A 26122-nucleotide genomic window follows, 5' to 3' on the forward strand; every position below is an offset into this window, starting at 1 on the left:
ACCACCAGCTGCCCTGTGGGAGGAATTCAGGAGGGGGGAAGAGGCAGGTGAGGATAACTCCAAACACCTGCTGCTATTGCAGCTGGACTGGCCCCTCCCCTAACAGAGCTATTTACCACTGGCTGCCATGGGAAAAGGATGCTGATCAGTTGGGCGTTAAGTTGACACTGTTTATAGCAGGGGGTGGCAGTGGTTAAAAACGCATTTTAATGCTACTTTTAAGCTGCCTCAGAATGATTTGTGTCATGATAGGTGGGATATAAATAACTGTACAGTGGTACCTCGGGCTACAGATGCTTCAGGTTACAGACTCTGTTAATCCAGAAATAGTACCTCGGGTTAAGAACTTTGCTTTAGGATGAGAACAGAAATCGCGCGGTGGCAGCGGGAGGTCCCATTAGCTAAAGTGGAACCTCTGGTTAAGAACAGTTTCAGGTTAAGAACGGACCTCCGGAACGAATTAAGTTCTTAACCCGAGGTAACACTGTAATAATAAAGGAATAAATATGAAATAAGCACGAGACTCATCATCATCATTGCCTTGGAAACTGTAGTCTGTTAAGCATTCTGGGAACTGTAGTTTTGCCAGGGGGTAAACTACGTTTCCCAGAATTCTTGGGTGTGTGTTCTGAATGCGTTTTAAAGGCACAGTGTTACACTTTAGAAAAGGACTGCGTGGACATGTAGACCCTGAGCAAGGCTCTATAATAATGTTCCCTAATATTAAGTCCTTGTAACCCATAGTCAAAGATAACACCTTTTAAAAAATTGGCATTTTAAAGCAAAAATAGATGGATCCTTCACATCCTTACAGGGAACCAGGCAGAGGGCCTTGTTAGTAGTGGCACCTGCCCTGTGGAACACCCTCCCATCAGATGTCAAGGCAATAAGCAATTATCTTACTTTTAAAAGACATCTGAAGGCAGCCCTGTTTAGGGAAGTTTTTAATGTTTAATGCTGTATAGTGTTTTTAATATTTGGTTGGGAGCTACCCAGAGTGGCTGGGGAAACCCAGTCAGAAGGGTGGGGTATAAATATTATTATTATTATTATTAAAGCAGCAGAATGAGGAATCACAGAGTTGGAAGGGGCCACAAGGACCATCTAGTCCAACCCCCTGCGATGCAGGAATCTTTTGCCCAACATGGAGCTCAAACCCATGACCTTGAGATTCAGATCTCATGCTGTGCTGACTATGCAGGGGAGATGGTGTTAGGTTCATACCAGGAGGAGAAAACAGAGAGACATTTTGACACCCGAGGAAGAGGTGTGAGGGCAGGGAGCAGGTTCCAGGTGGTGGGAAATGGCCAGAGGAATCATTTGGGATGGAACAAGGGCCCATAAACATGGTCTTCATCCTCAGTGCCCTGAAGGACTCGCACGGGGGCCTGCGAGGGAGCCTAGTCAGACGCCAGCAGGGGCAACCCAGTCTCGGCTTGTGTCCGACGCCACTGTGAGTGAATAACTGGCACGTTGGTGGGGCCTAAACTGTGTTCCACACACCCCTGAGAATGACTCTTGGCTGCCTCTCCCATGTCACACTGTCTGCGCTATAGAAATATCCCCACGAAAACCATAATGTTCCACATCCCCTCTTATTATCTTGTTGGCACCCCACGATTTCTGCGAGGCCTCGGGCCAGGCAGAACCACTTCATTCTCTGGCACGGCTTCAGCAACACCAAAAAAACAAAAAACTGCTCTCGAGTGCATTTTGGAAATGGAGCCGTTAGGAAAAAGGAGATTTGTCTGCCATGGTGTGAAGCTCAGCCTTGTTCTATACCCATTGATGGGATGGCGAGACATCCAGCTCTTCTCCTGTCACTGGAAAGCCTGCAAAGTTTCCAGCACTAGGGAACCTTCCATTTCTTCTCGGCAGAGCTTTTAAAGCCCTTCTTAGTCTAAACACCCTTTCTAGTCTGGCAGACTGATAATAACTTGAGGTTGTGTGTGTGTGTGTGTGTGTGTGTGTGTGTAAGCAGGCTGAGATGGGAACACTCTCAGGTTTCTTGGAGCTGCAGAAATGGTTTGTTTCAAAGGCCTTGGCCTGCAGCTTTTGGCACAAGCAAATGTCATGATTCTTCATCCGAACTCTCTGCTGATGGAAAACAGCAGCGCCGAGCTGCTTGTGTAAAACTCACTTGGTAGCTGAAGTGCGGAACAGCCCTCCCCACAAAGGGAAGCTGGTGGGAATCGGTTTTCAAGCCCCCCACCCCACACGTGGGGAAAACTGGGCATCTTGCACTATGGTTTTGAATGGTGCAAGGCCAGTTCCCATTGCAGGGAGTTTTCACCCAGTTAGGAGTTCTATGCACAAGGAACTCTGGGACTGGTAGTTCTTGAAACACCATGCCATACAGGGAAGCACAACTCTCTTTGTCTCTCGAACTAGTTTAACTGCACAAGCAAACACACTCTCTGTTCTAAAGAAAGACCTGAGCCAGCAATTCACTTGTTCTGTTCTGCTTCTGATTGGCTCTAATGAAACCTTGCAAGATCTGGACAATAAGAATACAGATATAGGGAAATAAAGGTAAAGGGACCCCTGACCATTAGGTCCAGTCGTGGCCGACTCCAGGGTTGTGGCGCTCATCTCGCTTTATTGGCCGAGGGAACCGGTGTACAGCTTCCGGGTCATGTGGCCAGCATGACTAAGCTGCTTCTGGCGAACCAGAGCAGTGCACGGAAACGCCATTTACCTTCCCGCCGGAGTGGTACCTATTTATCTACTTGCACTTCGACGTGCTTTTAAACTGCTAGGTTGGCAGGAGCAGGGACCGAGCAGTGGGAGCTCACCCCGTTGCTGGGATTCGAACCGCCGACCTTCTGATCAGCAAGTCCTAGGCTCTGTGGTTTAACCCACAGCGCCACCCGCGTCCCCATATATAGGGAAATAGGTTTCCTTAAATAGGTAAAAGGTAAAGGTACCCCTGCCCGTACGGGCCAGTCTTGACAGACTCTGGGGTTGTGCGCCCATCTCACTCAAGAGGCCGGGGGCCAGCGCTGTCCGCAGACACTTCCGGGTCACGTGGCCAGCGTGACAAGCTGCATCTGGCGAGCCAGCGCAGCACACGGAACGCCGTTTACCTTCCCGCTGGTAAGCGGTCCCTATTTATCTACTTGCACCCAGGAGTGCTTTCGAACTGCTAGGTTGGCAGGTGCTGGGACCGAGCAGCGGGAGTGCACCCCGCCGCGGGGATTCGAACCGCCGACCTTTCGATCGGCAAGCCCTAGGCGCTGAGGCTTTTACCCACAGCGCCACCCGCGTTCCTTAAATAGCCTCATGCATAATCTATAATTTAGTCACAGTTCCTCCATCTTCCTTATTGGGCCAGAGCCTCTAGGATCTTCAGCCTCCAATAAACCACGATACAGTTGTACCTCTGGATGCGAAAGGGATCCGTTCCAGAGCCCCGTTCGCATCCTGAGTAGAATGTAACACACGACTGCGCAACTGCGCGTATGTGGGTCATGTTTCACCGCTTCTGCGCATGCGCGTGACATTATTTTGAGCGTCTGTGCATGCACAAGCGGCGAAACCCAGAAGTAATGCGCTCCATTACTTCTGGGTCGCCGCGGAGCATAATCTGAAACTGCTCAACCTGAAGCATATTTAACCCAAGGTATGACTGTACTTGAATCCTGGATTGAAAAGGCATAAAAATGATGGCTGTGTGTTCTTCTTTACAGTGGAAGGTCTTTTAAATAAAGGAGGCCTCTGTCACAAAACTGCAGACCCTCCAAGTGTCCCTATTTTCCAGGGACAGTCCTAGATTTACAGAAGCCGTCCCGGTTTCTAATTTGATCCCAGAATGCCCCACTTTTCCTTCGGACGTGCTTATTTTCATTGGAGAATGTTGGAGGCTATGAAATTGGTTCCACACTTCCCAAGCATGGTGAACTGCTTTGTATCTCTATTTAAATTATTGCAGTTAAAAAAATAAATTGGCACCAATACCTGCAAATTAGCATGTGCAAATCTTGTGCAAGTCTGTACCCTCTTTTGTCCCCCATTTCGGTTCTGTGTAAGCGGCAACTGTCGCACACCCGTCTTACAGCTTGCACTTCCAGCCTGCCGTCGCTTAAAAGCGCAGCCAAGTCACCCTACGCCACCTGCGTGAAAACACAATATCCAGCCTCAACGCACCCTTGATTGATTAATTGATTGATCTGGCAAGGTCCTGGCAGAGTATTGTTCGATGCCCCTTCCTCTGCAATCCATCATTCTTCATACTTCCCTGAACTTCCAGGCTCCAGCTGGAGTTGTGAGCAAAAGCTCCAAAGAAGTCAAGTAGGGGAGGAGGGGGGTGTTTTTTGTTGCGACCTGATAGGCTGTACCGTGACAGGAAATGCCAGAGAGAGGCTGTGAGATTCCAAGAAGACTCCAGAGGTTTGGGATGATCAGCATAAGCAGATGAGCACCAGGGTGTTTATGGAAGCGTCCTTGGGATCCTTGCCTTAGATCTCCCTGTCGTTCGTTGAAATCCTGCACACTTTCTCGTATTTCATGCCCCAGACAGGAACGTGCAAGGGACACGGGGGTGGGGGGAGATGCAGGTGAAGCCCACCTTTAAAAATAGTTCTATAAAAGGTGTGTGTGATGTGTGAAAACCACAGTCTGTTTGCAGGGCAGGAAGAAGAGAGAATTCAAGTCCCAGTACTTGGCCTGGCTTTAAAGGACTACTTTGTACGGAGGGCAGGTCGGGGGGAGGGTGGCAGAGAGATTTGGGGGTGGGGGTGGGAGAAGACCACCAGCAAGCAGCAGTTATACCTGGAGAGGCTGCCTTTGCAACTTCCAGACCCCCTACCGATGTTGTGTTCAGAGGAAATGTTTTTAGCTAAACCACACATTCTTTACTCTCTCCAGCTGACCTTCGCCTCATTTAGTTCAGTCACCTAAACCATATGCTCTTTCCTCAAAGCGAACCAGCCAGTATAGGCGACCCAACCAAATCCGTCGAAATGTTATGGCTGCTTTAGAACAACGAACTCCCTTCCCCACACATACAGCCCCCACGCCCCGACCCTAACCTGTTTTGAATTGGCCTGTATAGTCTAGATAAAGCCTGCACAATTTGTAAGCCACCAAGATGAAATTAGCCCACCAACTGTGCATGGCCACCTACCAAGATCTACTGAAGCTTGCCTGAGCTTGCAAAAATATGCAGAGGTTGTTAAGCAGGTGTGGACTGCCTTTGGCTTGGATGGGTCACAAATTGTGGAGTCCTGGCCTGGAGTGTTTTGGTTGTAAACAGAAAGGTGTAGCACATGCTAGACCTGCCACAAAACCTATATTAAGCATGAAGCGAGTCTGGGGCATGCTCTTCAGCTGGGAACAGTTTCCCCGAAACAGGGCTTTCCAGATGTTGCTGAACTACAGCTCTGATCATCACTGGCCATTGGCCATGCTGGCGGGGGCTGATGGGAGTTGTAGTTGCCGGTTGCCGTCCTTTGGAGGTTCCCAAGGGAATCAGTTCTCTTTAACTTCAGTTCCACTGCAACACCGAGCACAATTGGAAAACCCAAATGGAGAGCCCTATTGGATCAAGGCCACGGGCCCATCAAGGGTGCCCTGAGAAGGTCACTGAAGGCTTAGGAGCCTGTGGCCATAGCAGACAACTGGGGGGGCCCAGGAAAAGTGTCAGCCCTGCTGGAACCTGAATCTGAAGGGCCGTCTGGTCCAAGTCAAGTTTTAGGATGGAAGAACTGTAAGAAGGGAGAGTAGAGGCTTTGATGTTGCCCACCCGCAGCCTCCCTCAATATGGCGAGAAATATTATTACTGCTTATTAGATTTGTATAAAGTGCCCTCCATCAAAAGATCTCAGGCCCGTTAATTGGTGAAAGGAGGGAAAGTAAAGTTACATTATATTAAGATAAATTACAGGACAAAAATATGAAAAGATGGAAAGGATTTGCTGAAACAGATAATCGAACTAGAATACAAAAAAGGGAGGTGTGAGGAGGTCAAGGAAATAAGCTAATGAAAGATAAGTTATGGGAAGATTCGCTGTATTTTTTTTTGTTTGTTTTAATGGATTTTATTTTTCTGTTTTTTCTTTCTTTTTCTCATTCTTGTTTCTTCCTTATTGTGATGTGTTGTATTGTTTTTGTTTAAAATGGTGTTTTTTACTTTTTCTTTCTGTAACCTTTAAAACTTTAATAAATATTATTTTAAAAAAAAGATCTCAGGCCCATTCATAAGATAAAAATACAAGATAAAAACACAAATAGCTAAAAACAGAAGCAACAAAACAAAATACAATAGTATTTCTATAGCAGTTGGTTCTAAATGTGCACCTATATGTATAAATTAGCATATGCAAATTGTATACAAATCAGCACCGTCTCCTTTTGGGGAGGCATTTCTTCTTTTTTGGCAGCTTATGAGTGGCCACCCTGTCCACACACCCCATCAGCTCCACCCTTCTCTGTTTGCAAAAAGATGCCTGAAATAAGAAGCTCTATAGCACTTCTAAGAAAATGTTCAGGTTTTCTTTGCTGCACTTTCATAGCAAGATTCCCTCTGTGTTTTAATGGTCTGATCATTGCATTAGTTATGAGGACATTCTTGGTTGATTCATTATGATGGTCATGATGGGACCTGCGGGGAAGGGAGGAGATTCTGATAAGTAATATTCTCCAGCCATTTGGGCTGCAATCCACTTGCACCAGAGCAACCCAGTTGGCTTTAATGAAATTCCTTACTAGGGTGTGGATTATAGTCACATAGGTCCAAGCTATTATTTTATTTATTACGTTTTTTATCCCTCCCTATCTCGGAGGAGCTCAGAGGGACATGCAACGTTCTCCACCCTTCCAATGTCATTCTCACGAGAAAGCTATGAGGTTAGTTAGTGTTATGTACTGAGTTGAATAGGATCCAAAAGGCAGCAGTCTGATTGGTCCTAGATAATAGGATTCAGAATGCAGCAGTCTGATTGGTCCTAGAATAATAGGGTCCCGAATGCAGCAGTCTGATTGGTTCACAGGAGCCACCCAATCCAGCTCCAGGTGGAAGTGAATCTGCAACCTGATTGGCCTACAGATGAATCCCGGAATTAGCCAATCACGTGGGGCCCATTGTGTAAATAAAGCAAACATTCTGGGGGAACTTCCATTCCTCCTCACCACTATGAGCTGAATATGAAATCCACTCTCGGCTCCGAGTATATTTCAGTTAGCCTAAAAGACGATGACTGACCCAAGGTCACCACGTGAGACTCATCATGGCTGAGCAGAAATTTGAACCCATTTATCCTTAGTCCTAGTCCAACATGCTGGTCTGGTCTAACACATTGGCACCCATGTCCTACCTAGAAGGCTGAAGGAGAACCTTGGTTAGTGGACAGGATGAGATTTGTAGTGAGTACAGCAGATTTACATCTGTACCATACCATGGGATGCCTGTTGAAATAAGCAACAGTCTTTCATACCCAGTGTAATGAAAGGCCACCCAAGGGTTCCTATTCCTTGGGATAGAAAGGGTCCTTCCTGAGCTGTGAGCTTATTATATATTATATCCCACAATGCATTATATTTATAACTATTTGCATCCTGCTTTTCTCTGTTGAATATGGACCCCAAAGCTGCTCAATTTCAAAACAAACAAACAAGCAAGCAAACCACCCCCAAAATTCAAAACACAACAAACAGCATCTGCCAAGTCATCCACCATCAAAATAGAAAGGTTATTTATTGGCAGGGATGAAGTTTAACCCAACAGAAGCAGCCACTGGTTCTGGATTAATTTTTTCCATGGATCTTCTTAGCATCAGTCATGGCCTGGCATGGTTGAAATCTGCAGAAGACAGCACTCACACTAATAGCCCCTTCTTATTTTATAGAAAAATCACCCCTTTAGCAAGACTGCGTTGTTACTTCATTATTGTTTAAAGTGCTGGTCCCCCCCCCCATCCTCCTGCTCCAGTGACATTTTATTGATGGTTTTTTGCCTGCTACGGTGTACTCAGCAACTGGAACTACCTAGGTTTGTTGTTAAGTACCTTGCAACAATGACCACCTGTTCTGAAAATGCCCTTTATTGACATGCACCTTTGCTCGGTAGATGTGTCTTGCTATACCTTGTCACTCCTGGCTGAACCAAATCTCTGGCAGTCACTGTTAGCAACATCTGGCTTGCTTTCTAATAAAGCATCATTCTTCTAACCAATGTTCCATTGCCCTCCTTGGCAGCCTCAGAGTATCCAGGAACTAATGCCAACCACAACCGTTTCTGTAAGCAGATTAAAAGGGGAATCCATCATTTCATTTTCATCAGGTTGATGAAGCCAACTCAAGTCCAGTCAGCTTTCATTCGAATGGCAAGCTCCCATGCATCAGGTTTACACAATGAAATCACCATACAGCATCTCTCTTTAGGGCATGGTCTTGCAGATGGAATGACACATGTCGAGACACTGAATGACACCACCTTTTGGATCATTTTGAAAGTTTTCCAGATGTGTTAAGCCATGGGCCTTGACATTCACAAGACAGTCACCACATCAAACTCCCTCGAGGAGAAAGAAATAATAATATCCAATTGCAATAGATTTAACAGTTTACCTTCATGTTACAAAAAGAATTTGGGAAAAATAAATTGAAATGCGGTTCTCTTCTCCACAAGGCAGAGAGTATTAATATGGGAAAGCGCACAGCTGTTTTTCTTTCCTTTAAACAACAACCAATTGACGTATGTATGTGCTCATCAAACTTTATAAAAGCCTTAAAAAAAATAGTTGCAGCACTACTTCAGGAATGAGGACGAGATAAGTGCTGCACTCTGATGATGTCACATGCATTAGCCAATAGATGACCACTACTGATGTACAAACATCTGTTTGTACTGTTGGAAGCGCCAAAGCTCTGCAAAATTGGTTGGACCAGAAACTGCAGCAGGACAGAGGGAGGGGGAAAAGTATGTATGCACATGCTAAGGCAACAGGTGAAACAAATATATCACACCCCACCACAACTCTAAAAATATTATGAGATGGCCTATGTTGGAAGGGCCACGGGGAACCTTTTTTTTTTTACATGTCTTACAGAGTTGTAGAGTGATTCAAACCATTGGCAGCAAGTCTATGATAACTTTCAAGAAAGAAAAACAAATGAGTCATCTGGTTCCAAATTTGCACTCCTCAGTTCAAGGCACAGCCATATAACCTGCCCGTAAGGTAAAAGGTAAATGACCCCTGGATGGTTAAGTCCAGTCAAAGGCGACTATGGGGTTGTGGCGCTCATCTTGCTTTCAGGCCGAGGGAGCTGGCGTTTGTCCACAGACAGTTTTCCGGGTCATGTGGCCAGCACGACTGAACCGCTACTGGCTCACGGAGGACTGTGCCGAGTGCCAGAGCACACAGAAACACTGTGCCACTCACGTCCCCACCTGCCCATAATATAGAAGTGTTCACTGTTACACTATCTCACCGTCACAAAAGCCAAGCTTGCAAAAATCGAATAAAATCCCAGCAGTTAATCCATGGTTGTGCAAAGTGTCAGGACTCCTTGTCATAGAGAAGTGTTTCCCTTCAAAGAAAAATACTAATCTTAAGACAGATAGCAAACATATTATCCAAGTGCCGCTCTTCACAACATTTATAGTTAAACTATGGAATTCATTCCCTCCAGACATCGTGATGGCTTTAAAAGAGAATTAGATAAATTCATGGAGGATAAGCAATCAATGGCTGCTAGCCATGGTGGCCATGTTCTCTGCCCTGTACTGTTGGAGTATTAATTGATTTTATTTACAAGCTTCTATACGGCTCCCTGGCAGGTCTCTTAATACAGGCCGCCAGCAAGGCAGGGGGTAGAATCTGGAAGCAGGGTGGTAACTAAGAGCATTAAATTCACTTTGCCTGCATATTACACAGAGCGCTCTTCAATGCATCTTCATTTGTTTCCCGCGAGTTGGACAGGATAGCTGTCCGAGCAGGGCTTTTTGGAGCTGCATGTCCTCAGGTCAGACTCATCTGGAAATGAAGGTGGCAGCTGATCGATCACTGTCAGCCTCTCCCTGCATCTGAGCCTGCTGGACCCATTACATCTGGAGCAACAAAGGTAGGAGGCAGAGTAAACAAACGGGTGGAAGCAACAACTCATGACCTCGAGTGACTGATTTAAGAACAACAGATTCTGACTGCTTGACAGCCTTCTGACTCACTGTAATAGGATGCAGCCATTCCAGTGACTTCTGCAGGTCCCTGAGAAACGTGCGGTGAAGCCCCTTTCCGTGACTCACAGAGGCTAGAGAGCCGATCAGACATAAACACTCTTCCATGGCTGCCCAAACTGCTGAAGGGAGATAGTCACTAACTTCAGCAACTTTGTCTTAGGGGCTTTCCAAAGTGTTGCCTTTCAAAAGCAACACACTTTTACGGTTGCTGCTCAGGTTTTGCATAGGATCCAGACATTTTCCCTGAAGGCAGCAGGTTTTTGGGCACAAAAGAGTACAGGGCCTGCGGAAGAAGGACTATTGTGTTTAATATTTTGTTGGAAGCCACCCAGAGTGGCTGGGGAAACCCAGCCACATGGGTGGGGTATGTATGTATGTATGTATGTATGTATGTATGTATGTATAAATAAATTAATCATCATCATCATCATCATCACCATCATCATCATCTCTTCTGCCACTCTTTCTTATGGGGAGGCAAACTAAGGCCCAGGGCCGGATCCAGTCCTATCGCCTTCTAAATCTGACCCGCAGACAGTCCAGGAATCAGTGTGTTTTTACATGAGTAGAATGTGTGCTTTTATTTAAAATGCATCTCTGGGTTATTTGTGGAGCATAGGAATTTGTTCATTTTCTTTTCTTTCCAAAAATACAGTCCAGCCCCCCACAAGGTCTGAGGGACAGTGGACCGGCCCCCTGCTGAAAAAGTTTGCTGACCCCTGCTCTTTCTCTTCTGATGGTTCTTAGTCTTGAGACTGGACTTGCACCAAACAGCTCTTCAAATACAAAGCACCTTCCTGCAGAAGACAGACCCCTATAAAGTAGGATCTGCCTCACCTTATTTGGTGTGGTGACCATAGTGTACAGGTAGACTCATACGATGCACTATTGATGCTGCAGCAGCTATTCTAGGCTGCATCAACAGAGGTGGAGTGTCCCTATCAAGGGAAGTCATGCTACTGCTCTATTCTGCCTTGGTCAGGCTACACCTGGAGTCCTGTGTCCAGTTCTAGGCGCCACAATTTAAGAAGGATATTGACAAGTTGGAACGTGTGCAGAGGAGGGCAACCAAGGTGATCAAGGGTCTGGAAACCAAGCCATATGAGGAACAGTTGAAGGACCTGGGCATGTTTAGCCTGGAAAAGAGGAGAGTGAGAGGAGATATGATAGTCATATTCAAATATTGTGCCATCCAGACTTCCAGATCTGATCTTATTCTTTCAGTTTGGTTCAGCCTCCAAATGACAGCCACCTTTTGGTGAGCAAAAAGCTTCCTTAGCCTTCTAGTACCCAGACTGAGTGTCATCTGATTGCTCACCATTTGGCCTTTTCCCAGTGGCTGGGATTTCTGAGAAAGGGATTATTTCTGACAGTGGGCTTTTCCCATGACAATACCAGAAGAAAATCTTGCTTTTCATTGCTCCACAACACACACAAAAACGCTTCCCATGCCACACGCCACGTATTTTGATGCAGTTAACACTGCTGTGGCACCTGTCAAGTCCTGAGCCATGCAAATCCATTTAGCAGCATGTGAAGGCGCAAGGAAAGAAGAAGCCCAGGTGTTGGGCTTATTTAGTGCCCAGATGTCGATACTAAGAAACGGCTTGGTGAGGAGTGGAAAAAATGAAAAGCACCTACCCTAAATTAAGAAAAGTTCCCAGATGCTGCAAGACTCTTAACAGCATTTATTATGGTGTAAGCTTTTGTGGACACAAAGCGTTGAACTCAGCTGGCAGGTATGTGTGCGTGTAATCATGAGAGCGAAGGGGACAAAAACTGTAAACAGTGAGGTCAAGAAGAAAAGCTATGCAGTAGAACAAAACACTGGGTTGACTCAAGACTAGAGCTCATCCATACTTCTGCTGGCACCCCTGCTTTCCCCTGGGAGAAGCTGCTGTTTGGCACTGAATTGGAACAAGCAGCAATAGGGTTTTCTTTCTTCTTTTTTATTAGGAGTTTCAACATAACAATTTATCAAAAACATATCATCCTCATTCCCCCCTTTCCCCCCTCCCTCATCCCCAGAAAAGAGAAACACCCCCACCCCAGACTTCCCTCATCTCCTTTCTCTGGTTTTTCAGCACATGTTATTCTCTGCATATTATAAAACTGTAAAGATCCTTAATTTATCTATCTATATATCACCAATAAAAAGTTTGTGGATGTTTATTCAAAACCTGCCAAGGAGTCCAGTTCATTTTGTTGTTTCTTTAAGTACTTCGTAAAGGTTCCCATTCTTCTTTAAAGTCACAGTTATCCTTATCACGTAGTTTGTGTGTCAATTTCACCAGTTCCGCATAGTCCATCAGTTTCTCTTGTCGGGATTTCTTTGGTCTTTGGGATTTCCTCCTTTTCCCCTCCTTGTGCTATTTAGACTCTTGCCACTTTTGTCGCATACATGAAGATGTTTTTCAATTTCCTTGGCAGGTCTTTTCCTACAATCCCTAACAAGAATGCTTCAGGCTTTTTTTACAAATGTTAACTGGAACATTTTCTTCAACTCACTGTATATCATTTCCCTTTTTTTAAATTTTTTTGCTACAGTCCCACCACATATGGTAAAAAGTCCCTTCTTTTTCCTTACATTTCCAACATATATTTGAACCAGTTTTATACATTCTTCCTATCTGCACTGGTGTTGTATACCATCTATACATCATTTTCATGTAATTTTCTTTCAGCAAAGAACAATCCGTAAATTTTAAATCAGTTTTCCACAATCTTTCCCAGTGGCAATGGGGTTTTCTATGGATTGCTGTTAGTGCTAAAGGGCAAGTTTTCTGTGGGAAAGCAGTGGGACAAAGGCAAAACCACTTGGACCCAAAATTATAGAATCGTAGAGTTGTAGAGTTGGAAGGGACCCCAAGGATCATCTAGTCCAACCCCCTGAAATGCAGGAAACCTGCACCTAGAAAGCATGGGACAAGTGGAAAGACCCATATTTTCTTGGCATGGGACAAGCAGAAGTGTGGACGAGCCCTTAGAAATGCCTAGAGGCGACCCATTGAAATCTATGTGACTTATTGTAGGGCTTATCCACACTTACTCCCCGCCCCCCACTCTTTCCAGGCAGAGGTCTGAGCTTCAAGCTCTGTGTCTGAGTGTTTATACTTTTGCCCCAGAGATTTCCCTGCAAAAACCCACTCTTTAGCGTTCGGTCAGAACAAACGTCAATTTGCAGTTTTCTGCAGTTTGCTGTTTGCTCAAATTGAGGTTTAAAGAGCAGGTTTTCGCAGGGAAAACTCCAGAGCAAGAAACAGTGCTCGGATACAGAGCTTTTAAGCATAGACCTGTGTCTGAAAGGAGCAGGGCAAAAGGGGAGTGTGGATATGCCCTATTTTGAGTCCATTGATTTTGGCAGGCAGCGCAATTCTAACAGGGCAGAGAGGAGAGGAGGGCGCCTACTCCAGAATCTGTCCTGGGTAAATCAAGCCACATCCTAACTGCTTCTGACCAGGGTTGGGGGGTGAGTGGGCAGTGTAAACCTTCGCTTTCCATTCTTCCATAGACTCCTATGGGGTAAATTAATTTCTACTTGCATTTTCAGTGGGATCAGTGGACTGAGAGGCTTAGAATTCACATACTCAACTCATTCATTTCTTAGCCCCGGTGTAACTTCTGCTGGCTTTAAGTATGCCAGTAGGACTCTCCCTCAATTATCTATTTCGAACTTAAGAATGGAAAGTGTAATGCTGGTGGGTCAACAAAAGAGGTTTAAAGACTCTCTCAAGGCAAATCTTTTAAAAGAATGTAGTTATAAACACCACCAAATGAAAAACACTGGCCTGCAGGCACTCCAATTGGAGAACAGCCTTTACCAAAGGTGCCATGGATTTGGAAGATGCTCGAACTCAGGACGAAACGGAGAAATGTGCACAATCAATTCCTGCCTGGACACCCATGTCCATACTGTGGAAGGATGTGTGGATCCAGAACTGGCCTCCACAGTCACTTACAGACGCACTGTTAAGACTGTTCATGGAAGACAATCTTACTCAGCTACGGGTAATTGCCAAAGAAGAAGAAGAATATGACAAGGTAAGTCATTTACACCAGGTTAAAGTTGGCTCAGCTGGGATGGTGGGGCGAGAAACCACATCCTAACCTCTCCCACTTGGTGCATCTGGGAGTTAGGATTGCACCACAAGTCTGGGTTCAAGCCACTCAATTCAGCTCCATTCTGTGATCGAATCAACATTCAGTTTCCATTCCTGGGATGCTCCCACCTCCAGGACTCTTTGTAGGAAGAATAAATGGCTGACACTTGTGAACCAGCAAATGCCCTTATTACCACCTAGGTGGTGATTCTGTTTTGGTAGAAGGAATTCTTACAAATCGCTGTGATGTCTCTCAGCTTCTCCAGCCTGTGTCAGTGTCACAAACGTAACCTCAAGCTAGACTTCTCACCAGATTTCTCCTTCTTCTCTTTCTTCATAGACTCCAGCACTAAATCAAGGGGGAAACAACAGGCGCTGTTGCTTTGCACTGTGTGAACAAAGACTTTATGGTGTAGGTCTTGGAAATGGGCTAAGTTAGGCAACAGAGTGCCGTGCACAGGGTTCTGTAGCCTGCCCAGCCGGTGTATTTGAAGTGCTTCCTTTGACACCCCCTCAGTTTAGAAATTATGCAATGCTTTGCTTTTGTATTATCCAGTCCGATTATCCAGACATGATGACTAGTAACGCTATCAGGAGCCTTCCTGCGCCCAAGGCCTATTCTGAACTCATCAGCCCTGAAGCTGAATTTTCTTTAAAGGAAGCTTGCAACATAATGGGAATTTTCCAGCAACCCGCTCCTTTACTGCTTTGGCCAGGTAGTGTTGTCCCAGAAAATACAGATGGGAAAGAGAAACAGAGGAGAGACAGTAAAGGAAGGCTAGCAAGTAAGAAACCAAGAAATAAGAGGAAAGGGTTGGCTTAGCACCTTCAAAACCCATCTGCATTTTGTAGCCTTTTAATTAATGGCTGTTCTCCAAAAGAGGTAGGGAGGAACTTTTGTGTTCCAAGGAAGTATGCCTCAGATTTCTGGAAGCTGGAGACATAAAAACAAAACAAAACAAGGAATGATTATCACCTTCTTGCCGTACTTGCAAGCTTCTAAGAGATGTGGGGTTGGCTCAAAGCTATTGGAAACAGATTGCTTTGCAGGATGGACTTAACATGACAATTTTTAAGTAAATTAACTTGCTGGATTTCAACCAAGCCTAGCTGGTAATTGACTTGAATCGGAATAATTCAGCTTGTGTCACCCCCTCTCTCCACCACACGCACTTTGAACATCTATGGTCCAGAGACTCCCACATAGCAAGGCAGATAAGGGAGACAAATATCTGTTTGTATGAGCACTTGGAATTTCTCCAGAACCTACAGCTGGGTTTGAAGACCTTCCAGAGCAATCAGGGCTGCTTCAAACATCATATGCTTCCTGCATGAACAGCACCTCCCAACATGTACATCAGAGGGCTACCACATTTTATTTTTATTTCATTTTTTTTAGTGGTCCTTGTGCCTTGAACAGCAGACCGACCCACTAAAATTTAGCAGATGAAGCTTTTCCTGACATGAAGATAAGCAATAGTTTCATCTGCCAAATGCCTATGAATTAGGCAGTTAATAAACGCACTGGAGCAGGCTCTGAAAAAAAGTTGGCACTCCCCACCAACCTATTTCCTTCCAGATGGCCCTAATGGTTGGGGCTGAGGAAAGTTGTAATCTGAACCATCTATAGCAAAGGTTTCCAACCTTTTGGGTCCATGGATCCCTTGGCCAACTACATTCTTTCAGCGGCACTCCTGTGGGGTCAGGAGCCCAGTTATGTCACCCCTTTCCTGCAGAGCTGGCAGCCTCTCACCCCTTTTTGAACACGCTCTCTGGTGGAGTGTTCCCTCAGCCTCCTCTCTTCTCCCCTCTCCTTGGGAGTCCTGCCGCTCCAGTCTCTGATCCCCGAAGAGGGATCCCCCACAGGGGCCTGGGAAGCACCCCCTAGCCAGCCCCAGAGGCATCCTTCACCTGGGGAGCTTGTAGCCAGGGCTGCTGCGACAAACAGCTGTGCAAGCCTTTGGGAGGCAAAAACATGAGAGAACATCAGAGGAGGAAGGGAAGGAAAGAGGGACAGAGGCCAGTTTTGCCCTCAGCATCCCTGACTATCATTCAAGGCACCCCAGGGTGCCATGACACACTGGTTGAAAACCACTGATCTAGAGACAACCAAGTTAAGAAAGGCTGTCACAGATTATGAATTCATGTGATATTGTGCTTCCTTGTACTCTGACCTTGTACTCTAACATTGTACTCTAATCTTGTACTCTTATTGTTATTATTTAGTGAAAAGCAGTTTGCAGGAAGCTGCGTAACCCCCCCTGTTTTGGCTCCAGCTCTTTCTCCACTCAAAATTCCTCTTCTCCAGGGGGACAGGGGGAGGACAGGCATGCGTACAGTGTCTATAGCTTACTTGTCTCTGGTAGGGAGCCATTTGGAACAGAAAAAAGAACCAGAGAGGAATGAGTTAAGCACGCACCCCTTCCCATGCTGCACCGCCAATCAAATACTGCTTATTACATGTTGGTGTCGCACACTTCAAGCTCCCATTTGGCCCTAAGACCTGCTTCCTGAGAAAAGAAAGAGCAGTCGTTGATGTAGGTATCTACCTGGAGTAATAAAGAGCAGTAGTAGCCCATTTATGGAATGCTTTCCCCGGGGTGGCCCACCTGGTGCCAACCTTGTCATCATTTTTAGCTGGAAGTGATGCACGAATCCAGTGAACTGCAGAGCGGATGGGAATTAACCAGTTCACTGGAGAAATGTAGAGTGGGAATTAACCAGTTCATTGCAGAATGGGTAGATTAAAGTATTCGGATTGTGAGAAGATTCCTGCACGCACACTTGCTGTAGGAGGAGTTTAGTGGGCCATAGGTTTCAGAGGAGGAGCTCTGCACTACTCTCCAGTGCATTAAGCAACAGTGAACGTCCCAGCGATAACAGATTGCCATGTCACCTTGCAGCCCCTCGCCTGGCTTTACAGCAGGTCTCATCAGCTGACGTCACCCTTGGAACTCTTCCCAGATCCAGAGGTGCAACAATGCCTGACCTTGCTTCTCCCAAGTCCCTTTGTTGCCCGAAGACTCATCTAAGACCAATGCAAAGTAATCTGGGAGCTTTATTGCTCTTTACCAACATCGGCTCTGCTTTTCTTTATTAGATAGGGACTCTCTCTTATCTTGGCCTTTAAAGATCTGGTGGCAACATTCAAACAAACACATGAAATCTCTACCCTTTGATTAAAAGCTGTGGCCAGATAGGCCGTCGCTGTTCTCTTGCATTGCATCATGTTCGATGCACAGCCATGCGCAGTGCTTTGCAGCAAAGAGGCCTCTGCTTTCAAAATGCCCATATTGCACCTGCTCCATGATGCAGGTAGAGCCCACCTAGAAACTTCTGTTTTCTCCCTTTTAGAAGGCTAAAGATTTCTCAGAAGGCTTTAGCATTTATGGTGCCTGGTGGAAGGAGGATGAAGACTCCTCCGTAAGTAATTCTTCAGCCTGAGGCAAGAACGGCAGCTGATGGAGTCAGCAGTGGAACAAGCCAAACGGGAACCTGGGGCGGCGCATGGGCAGGGTGAGCTGGGGTAGGACGTTCTGCTGGGCCTCCAAGGTGTCTGCCTGCCTCCTGCCACTCAACCGCCCTACAGCTGGTGGGGAGGAAGGAAGCGGGCAAACAGTTTGGGGCAGCGTGGAGCCTGCAGGTGCCCAAGCTACTGCATCACTCCCAGGAGAGACGTCTGGCTGAGGTGCGCTGCAGGGCCTGTGATGAGTGCCGCCTGGCATTTTGTCACCCCCCTCAGTGGTGACACCTGGGGTGTACCGCCCCCACCACACACCCTTCCTCTGCCTCTGGATGGAGTGGCCTGCCTGGTGCATTACAGTCACCAATATTTGATAACCGAGTGGGTGGCATTATGCTCCCTGCCATTTAGGGTTGGGAGGGAGTTTCTGTGCTTTTGGGAATTGCTGTAGCTTAGGGGTAGAGCGGGCGGCGCTGTGGTCTAAACCACAGAGCCTAGGGCTTGCTTATCAGGTTGGCGGTTCGAATCCCCACGACGGGGTGAGTTCCTATTGCTCGGTCCCAGCTCCTGCCAACCAGCAGTTCGAAAGCACATCAAAGTGCAAGTAGATAAATAGGTACCACTTCGGCGGGAAGGTAAACGCCGCTTCCGTGTGCTGCTCTGGTTCACCAGAAGCGGCTTAGTCATGCTGGCCACATGACCCAGAAGCTGTCTGCAGACAAACGCTGGCTCTCATGGCCAGTAAAGCAAGATGAGTGCCGCAACCCCAGAGTCATCCGTGACTGGACTGAACAGTCAGGGGTCCCTTTAGCTTTACCTTTTAGGGGTAGAGCATTTGCTTTGCATTCAAAAGGTCCCAGCATCAATCCTTGGCATCTCTAGGTAGGGCTGGGAACATACCCTGCCTGATTCTCAGTCAGTGTAGACAACACTGAGCGAGACAGACCAATGGTCTTCCTCCGTATGAGGCACCTTCCTATCTTCCTATGTAATCCCATGCACCACCCAGCATTTGAGGTTATATTCTTATAAACAGATTCATGAAGAATACGGCAGTCAATAGCTACCAGCCCTGATGAATGTATACAACTTCCTGGAGCTGATCCTCTTGATCAAAGAACCTGATAATCCAGAAGCAGAGACGGCATGCCTCTGAATATCAGTACTGTGGAGCATGGAAAAATGCAGAACTGGATGGGCTTGATCCACCAGGCCTCTTCTTATGAGTTGCTGCAGAAGGTAGGATTGCCTGTCGAAATCTAGTTACAGGTAGGTAGTACATGCACACGAAAGCTCATACCAATAACAAACTTAGTTGGTCTCTAAGGTGCTACTGGAAGGGGAAAAAAATTCTGTCGAAATCTGTATGAAAAAGGCTGTTCAGCCTGCTGAGCCTGTTGACCCTGGAGTGTGAACAACTCCCCACCCCCTATAGATAATGGAAACAATGCTTTTATAATCGAGGATGAAAAAATCCCTTAATCCGCTTAATCTCTGACAAAGTCAAGAACCACTTGAATTGGGACCTAGGGCAAGGTCTGTTCCTCTCAGGGATACCAAAGCAAACGTGCTCTCTGAAGCCAGAGGTCCTCAGTGACAATAAAATATTCTTTACTGATGCTACATGTGAAGGATACAAGGAGGATAGAAGCCAAGGTTGTTGTGTAGGTGGTGGGTGACAGGAGCTAAGTGATGGTCTATAGAGAAAGCATTGTAAGGAACACCAAGTTCCAGAGATCCGACCCTGACTTTAGATGGTCCAAACAGTGCTTTTCATTGTTCGCACACCAGCTGAAACCCCCTCCTCTTGTCCATGCCTCCGTTAGCCCCACCACCTTCCCCTGGGAAAACCTGTGGTTTACCACTGAACTGGACCAAATGGCAATCATGTTTCCACAGATGGCCGTTTGTTCCAATTCCGAGGCAAAGAGCATGTTTTCCAGGGGATAGCTGCAGCTCAAACACAAAATGGCTCAGACCCAAGCCTAGAAAGCACAGGACAAGCTCAGAGACAACTCGACCACAGTTGTTAACGCTCTGGCAACATTGATAACTACTTCAAAGTGCTGCTATCCACCTCCAAAGCCTAAACACATTTTAAAGCCTGCTTGCAACCAGGTGACCTGAAGGATCCCCTTCTTCCCCATGTGGGGGTCCAGAACTTGGGATGATCTTCTGGGGTTCTTCTCTGGCTGCCCCTGCTAAATGAGGTGTGGCTTGTGGTTATAAGAGAGGCAGGGCCTTTTCAGTGGTGGTACTGTGGTTATGGAATGTCCTTCCAGAGGGGTTTGCTTGGTCTTTGCGGCCTTTCAGTGCTGGGTGAAGAACTTTATATTTCCCCTACATTTAGTGATTATCTATCTATCATCTATCTATCTATATGATTATATATATATATATATATATATATATATATATATATGAAAGTCTCCTAAGTATTTCATTGGAGCTTTTAAGATATGTGCCACTGAGGTGCTGCTGAAAGCTTTGGAGTACTACTTTTGAATATATATATATATTTCTAATTCACATTTCAAAATATTCATTTAAACAACCTTAAATCAGTGACTTCCCTTCTTCTCTTTCCGTGGTTTATTTTGCATACTATACATCCCTGCATATTTTACATGAACTAAACCATTCAGTATTCCATTATTATATCGATCAAAACTTATTTACACTGTTGAATTCATCTTAATGCTACCAGCATTTTTAAATGTACACAATTTTCACCTATATTTTAAATAAACATTTTCCAGTCTTCTTCTTGTTCTCTTATTCTATATGCTAAATCTGAAAGCTGCCTGTATTCCATCTGTTTAAGTTCCCATTCTTCTTTGGTTGGGACCTCGCTCATTTTCCATTTTTGGGCTAGCAAAACATGGGCCGCAGTAGTGGCATACATAAATAATCTTTTTGGGAATTTCCCTCTGAATTATACCCAACAAAAAGGATTCTCGGTTTTTTTTTGGGGGGGGTAGTTTGAAAGATACTCTTAAACATTTTTTCTAATTCATTATATATCATTTCCCAATACCCTTTTACAAGTTCACCACATATGATAAAACGTACCCTCAACTTCATTACATCTCCAGCACTTATCTGATTCAGACCAGTTTATATTTTTAGCTGCTGGTTTCCTGCTGCATTTTGTTTTCTGCTGCATTAGTTTTTAGGGCTACGTGATCTCGTTTTTGTTCGACACCATCTACAGAACTCGTGCTGTTGGTGGGCATACAAATATCATAAAACGCAGCAAAACAAACCCTGCTACTTCAGTGCCGTTCACATGGGGACTGCCTCTGAAACTTCAATCAGAGGTTAGGATGTTAACTGGGACCTAGCCACATGAGATTTATCCTACCCAGTGTTAAAACTATCCCACTGCCATCCTGTGTGTTTCCAGGCACAGTTCAAAGCGCTGGTGTTAAACCTATAAAGCTCTTGATGGTTTGGGGATAGGACCACTTGCTCCCAAGTGAAGTTGCCCGTTGCTCAGAGTCATCTCTCTAGGTCTACCTCTGGGCTCTTTTATGTTTAGAGCAGAGATTGGGGACTGGTGGCCCTCAAACTGCAGCTGTACTACAACTCCTATCATCCCTGCCCATGGGCTATGTCAGCTGGAGCTGATGGACTTGAGAGTCCGAGACAAAGTGCAGTGCCAGATGTTCCTATTCCTGCTTTAGAGGCCAGGTGGGTGACCAGCAGGGACAGGCCCTGTGGCATCCTGTTCATGGACCTCCCTTCCTTCCCAGAGACGTCTGCCTGGAAACTACTCTTGTGCTTTTTCAGTGCTGCCAGGCTAGCATGGTTTTCTTTGCTCAGGCTTTTAAGGAACACTTAAGATAGAAACACAGATTAGAAGGGACCCTGAGGATCACCTAGTCCAGGCTTCCTCAAACTCGGCCCTCCAGATGTTTTTGGCCTACAACTCCCATGATCCCTAGCTAGCAGGACCAGTGGTCAGGGATGATGGGAATTGTAGTCTCAAAACATCTGGAGGGCCGAGTTTGAGGAAGCCTGACCTAGTCCAACCCCCTGTAACACAGGAATATGCAGCTGTCCCATACAGGGATCAAACCTGCAACCTTGGCATTATCAGCACCATGCTCTAACCAGCTGAGCTATCCAGGCTGATGGTACGTTGATGCTGCTTACATTTGTTCTTAATTGCTACTTCATGCTGATTTTTGTTCGTTTCATTGCTATTTTGGTCTTTGTGTATGTCGTTTACTTTTTTAAAGATGAATCTTCATGATCAAGGGGTAGGACATAAAATGCCCAAAGTGAGTAAGTAAGAAAACAGGAATAAAAACCTAGAGTGGCAGTGATTTTACACCAGTGCTCAAAGGCAGAGGGAGCGCTTTCTTGTGATGGGCCTCTTAGCTACTATTTTGAAGGCTATTGGGGGCATGGTTTGGCTAATACTGGGGGACCGGATCCACAGATGAGGCCTGTGGATTTCATTAAGGGCTTCTGCTTTTCTGCTCATAATTTCAAGCAGTTTGGAAGACCTCCACATTTCAGGTAATGCCAACGTACTGCCATCTGCCTTATTGCAGGGCAGATTTGAGGGTAAACCATATGCGGAACCAGTCTGTCCTTGCAGCTTGATGGAGGTAGAAACTGTCTCTCATGCCTTGTTACAATGTTGATGTTGTTTCTACAGGGACATTTATCACCCCTGCTATGCAAAAGTCTTCAAATGGGTCCGAACTCCAATGTTTAAAATCTCTGGTAGAGGACAAAGATCCAAAGATCACATTAAAGGTGGCCAAATTCTGTGCAATTGCCATAAAACTTCGGGAAAAAGCTGTGATATCATCATGATTAAGGTTTTAAATGACAACTTCAGGTTATATTTTAGTGAGTAAGATCTAATGTATATATTTTAATTGCTGCTATATCTGTACTGTCCCTGTTATACCAAACTGCAAATTTAAATGTATCCCTATTGTGTTTCATGACTTCCCTGATTTTGTATGTGAGCTGGAACTGGTCTGTGACCGAAATAATAAATTCATTCATTCATTTCAGGTAATGCTCCTTTGCTGCACAGTCCAATCTCCTGTTTTATAATTTTTGCATCCACGCACAGAATCAGTTGGAGTAGGTGAAAAGAAAGTAGTTGCAACATTTCCCCATGCTTAAAGGGAATACTTCACCTGTTGAAATTCTGCCTGCAGTTGCAGAAGACTCAAAAGCCAGTTCAAGGGGGGAGGGCGAGGAAGGCACCCCTACCTGAGTCTCTTCTGAATCTCATGGGTGTCAAACTGCACTGAATCAATTATCACCTTTTCTCTCCTCACTAACATGCCATTTCACTCCAGGTCTTTGAAAAAGAGGCTTCGGCTTGTTTATCTCCAGTTCTGACTAGCCCAGCAAGATGGTTCTTATATGTCAAGAAGCAACTTCAGGAGGTGATGATAGGGAAGCCAGTTACACCTAGACTTGTAGCAATTAATAGTGGAGATGAAAGCACAACATTTGTCCTTCAGAAGGGGAAATCAACATTTTATCACCTGTCTCTTTTTCTCCAACCCACCCCTCCAAAAGAAAAGCCCCTTCCTTGTCCGATAAGGGGATCCTCCTGTTGCACAGAAAGAATCAGGTTCCTATCTTCAAATAGCAAAAATAAATGCACAGCATCAAGAGAACTTGCCTCTTGCATTCTGTTGTAAACCAAAAGTTGAGTCTTATGTCTTCACCTGTTCAGTAGTCTTCCATGGGCTGCATTCAGCTAACATTTACCCAGAGCAGAAATTAATGGACTTAAGTTAATCATGGGCACTCATTTCAATGGATCTACTCTGAGTAAAAGTTAGTTGGCTGCAATGCTACATACAACTAGCTTGTATTAGCTGCCAGATGGAGATATTCTACAAGTACCTTTTCTACTAAGAGAAGGCAAGCTTTCTTGATTTGGCAGCAAGTTTCATAAAATTCGCTTGTAAATGAGCCTGAATTTTTTATATATGCTGGATTTATACAACGCCAAAAAGTCTGGAGGCTTTCAGCGTATGGAAGAAGGAATTGAAGGTTATTTTGTCTCCATGCTGCTGACCTTCCCAGACCCCTAATGATTTCTGCATATATAAAGACTCCCTAGAGCTACACATTACTTTTTATTTGTTCCAGTGCAATCTTTAAGGGTCAGTATTTGCATGCTGCAGAATGGGGTGGGAATGAGGTGAAAGTGTCTTGAGGTGATCGGATGGGCAGTGCAGGCTCAGACTGCAGATGTGGAATCATTAAACACACACACACACTGCAAGCAGAAAATTAGCCCCCTGTAAAGTGACCATGTCTCCCACTTTGCACTTCTCTGTTTCAAGGTGTCTTCAGTTTGAAAAGATGGTCCATAGGAAGGAAAAGCAGGGATCTTGAAGCTGCAAATCGAGAGCAATCTATCCAGGCACACAGGTCGCTTGGTCACAGTCTTCCCCACCAAGGAGAGATGCATTGTTTTTTCCTATTTAAATGATAGCAATTAATTATAAAAGAGCATCTTTTATCATAGGCAGTTTTTATGCAAGCCTGCAACCTCTCACGACATCTTTTTTGGCGATGCATAAGTGGCCATCAATTGTCAAAGAATGGACTAGGCTAGAGCTACCTCAGATATGCCAGTCCCAGGGAGGTTTTCATATTGATTGATTGCAGTTAGAGTGCAGAATTAGGACCGGGAAGACCCAAGTTTAAATTCTGACTCAGCCACGAAGCTTGCATATCTGGACTGTGGCAAATCTCTCAGCCAAATCTACCTCACAGGGGTGTTGAGAGGATGGAGCTGGGTGGGTGAGAGAAGGAGCCGTGAATGCTGCCTTGGGTTTCCTTGAAGGTCGGGGGTTGGACTAAATGACCCTCAGGGTCTCTTCCAACTCTACGATTCTATGATTTCGGCCTTGTCCGCACTTCCACTTCTCTTGTGCTTAAGCTGGCTGGGGATGAAAGTAGCTGTACTCCAACAACATCCCAGAGTTGAAGGACACCGATAGACAGATATAATGTACACACGTCAGCAATTAAAATTTTGCCACCCTAGACTCTAGGCTTTTCCAATATGGAAAACTAAGGGCAAGTGCATAGTTCAGGTTCAGAAATGAAGTGCTATGTATGCAGAACTTTGGACAAATGCGAATGTTGAATTTTCTGATGTTTGCTGCAGAAAAGCTGAAATATATCTTTCTTTCTTGGAATCCTGTGAATTGGGGTTTTTGGCAGACTGTGAGTCCTTTCGGATGAGTGTTAATTCTGTGATCTGGATTTACACTTTCTGAGGAATATCTGGTAAGTTTAAAGAAAACCTGTTGCACATGACCCCTGTGTGATATCTCAACAACCTGTTTACAATATTTTACCCCTGCCTGGAAGCACCCTAAGCCCTGCGCCCTCAAAGGTTTCTCTCAATAACCACCAATGAAAGAGCCATTTCTGTCATTCCAGGAAACCAGCAGGCTTTGCTCCTCTTATAAGGGTCTGAAACATTTTTCTGTGCTCCATGCCCATAACTTGGCAAAGAAATTCACAGGGAATCTCTTTTTCCTAGCCAGCTTATCTATCTATCTATCTATCTATCTATCTATCTATCTATCTATCTATCTATCTATCTCTATCATCTATCTAATCTCCTCAGAAAAATGTTTGCTCAGCCATTATTTACATTGCTGAAAAGGGGGAAGATGTATTTGTGAATGAGTCTGAACTCAGGACTTGGCAGAAAAAGGAAAAGAGTCATTTTCATGAGTGAGTCATTCAGGAAGTGAGTAACAGTGAGTAAAGGCAGCCTTCAGGCCAGACTTTTACACCGTTCTGTTCTGGGAGGTGTTATGGGGTTCCACTGCTCTGCTCTGGGGATTCCACTGAAATCTTTTTGCTGCTGTTGTGTCTTTGTTCCTTGCCAGAGAGGCATCTGGGAGGAAGAAGGAATACTTGAGGTTTAAACTAGCTATGGACTGGATTTGGGGAAGTGGCCATAGCTCATTGGTAGAGCATGTGCTCTGTGTGCAAAAGACCACAGTTTCAATTTCTGGCATCTCTAGCTAAAATAGATAACAGGTGATGGGAAAGACTCTGGAGAGTTGCTGGAGAGGAATTTCCCATTCCTACTTTCCTATGTTCTGTCAATTTTCTCATAGCATTCTTTGCCAACCTGGTGCCCACCAGATGCTTCAGACCACGAATTCCACCAGCCATGGTGGTTATGGTCCAAAACCTCTGGAAGGGGCTGGCTGGGGCTTCTGGGAGTTACAGTCCAATAACAAAAGGCTGTTCTGAGCATTTGTAGCCAACCCTCCTCAGAAGAGGCCCTCCCATTTTTATCTTCTCAACAATGAGTACTCGAAGTTGCCTTATGAGTCAGCCCACTGACTCACTTGTGAC

Source organism: Podarcis raffonei, chromosome 6, assembly GCF_027172205.1.
Source record: "Podarcis raffonei isolate rPodRaf1 chromosome 6, rPodRaf1.pri, whole genome shotgun sequence".
In the NCBI taxonomy this organism is placed as follows: Eukaryota; Metazoa; Chordata; class Lepidosauria; order Squamata; family Lacertidae; genus Podarcis; species Podarcis raffonei.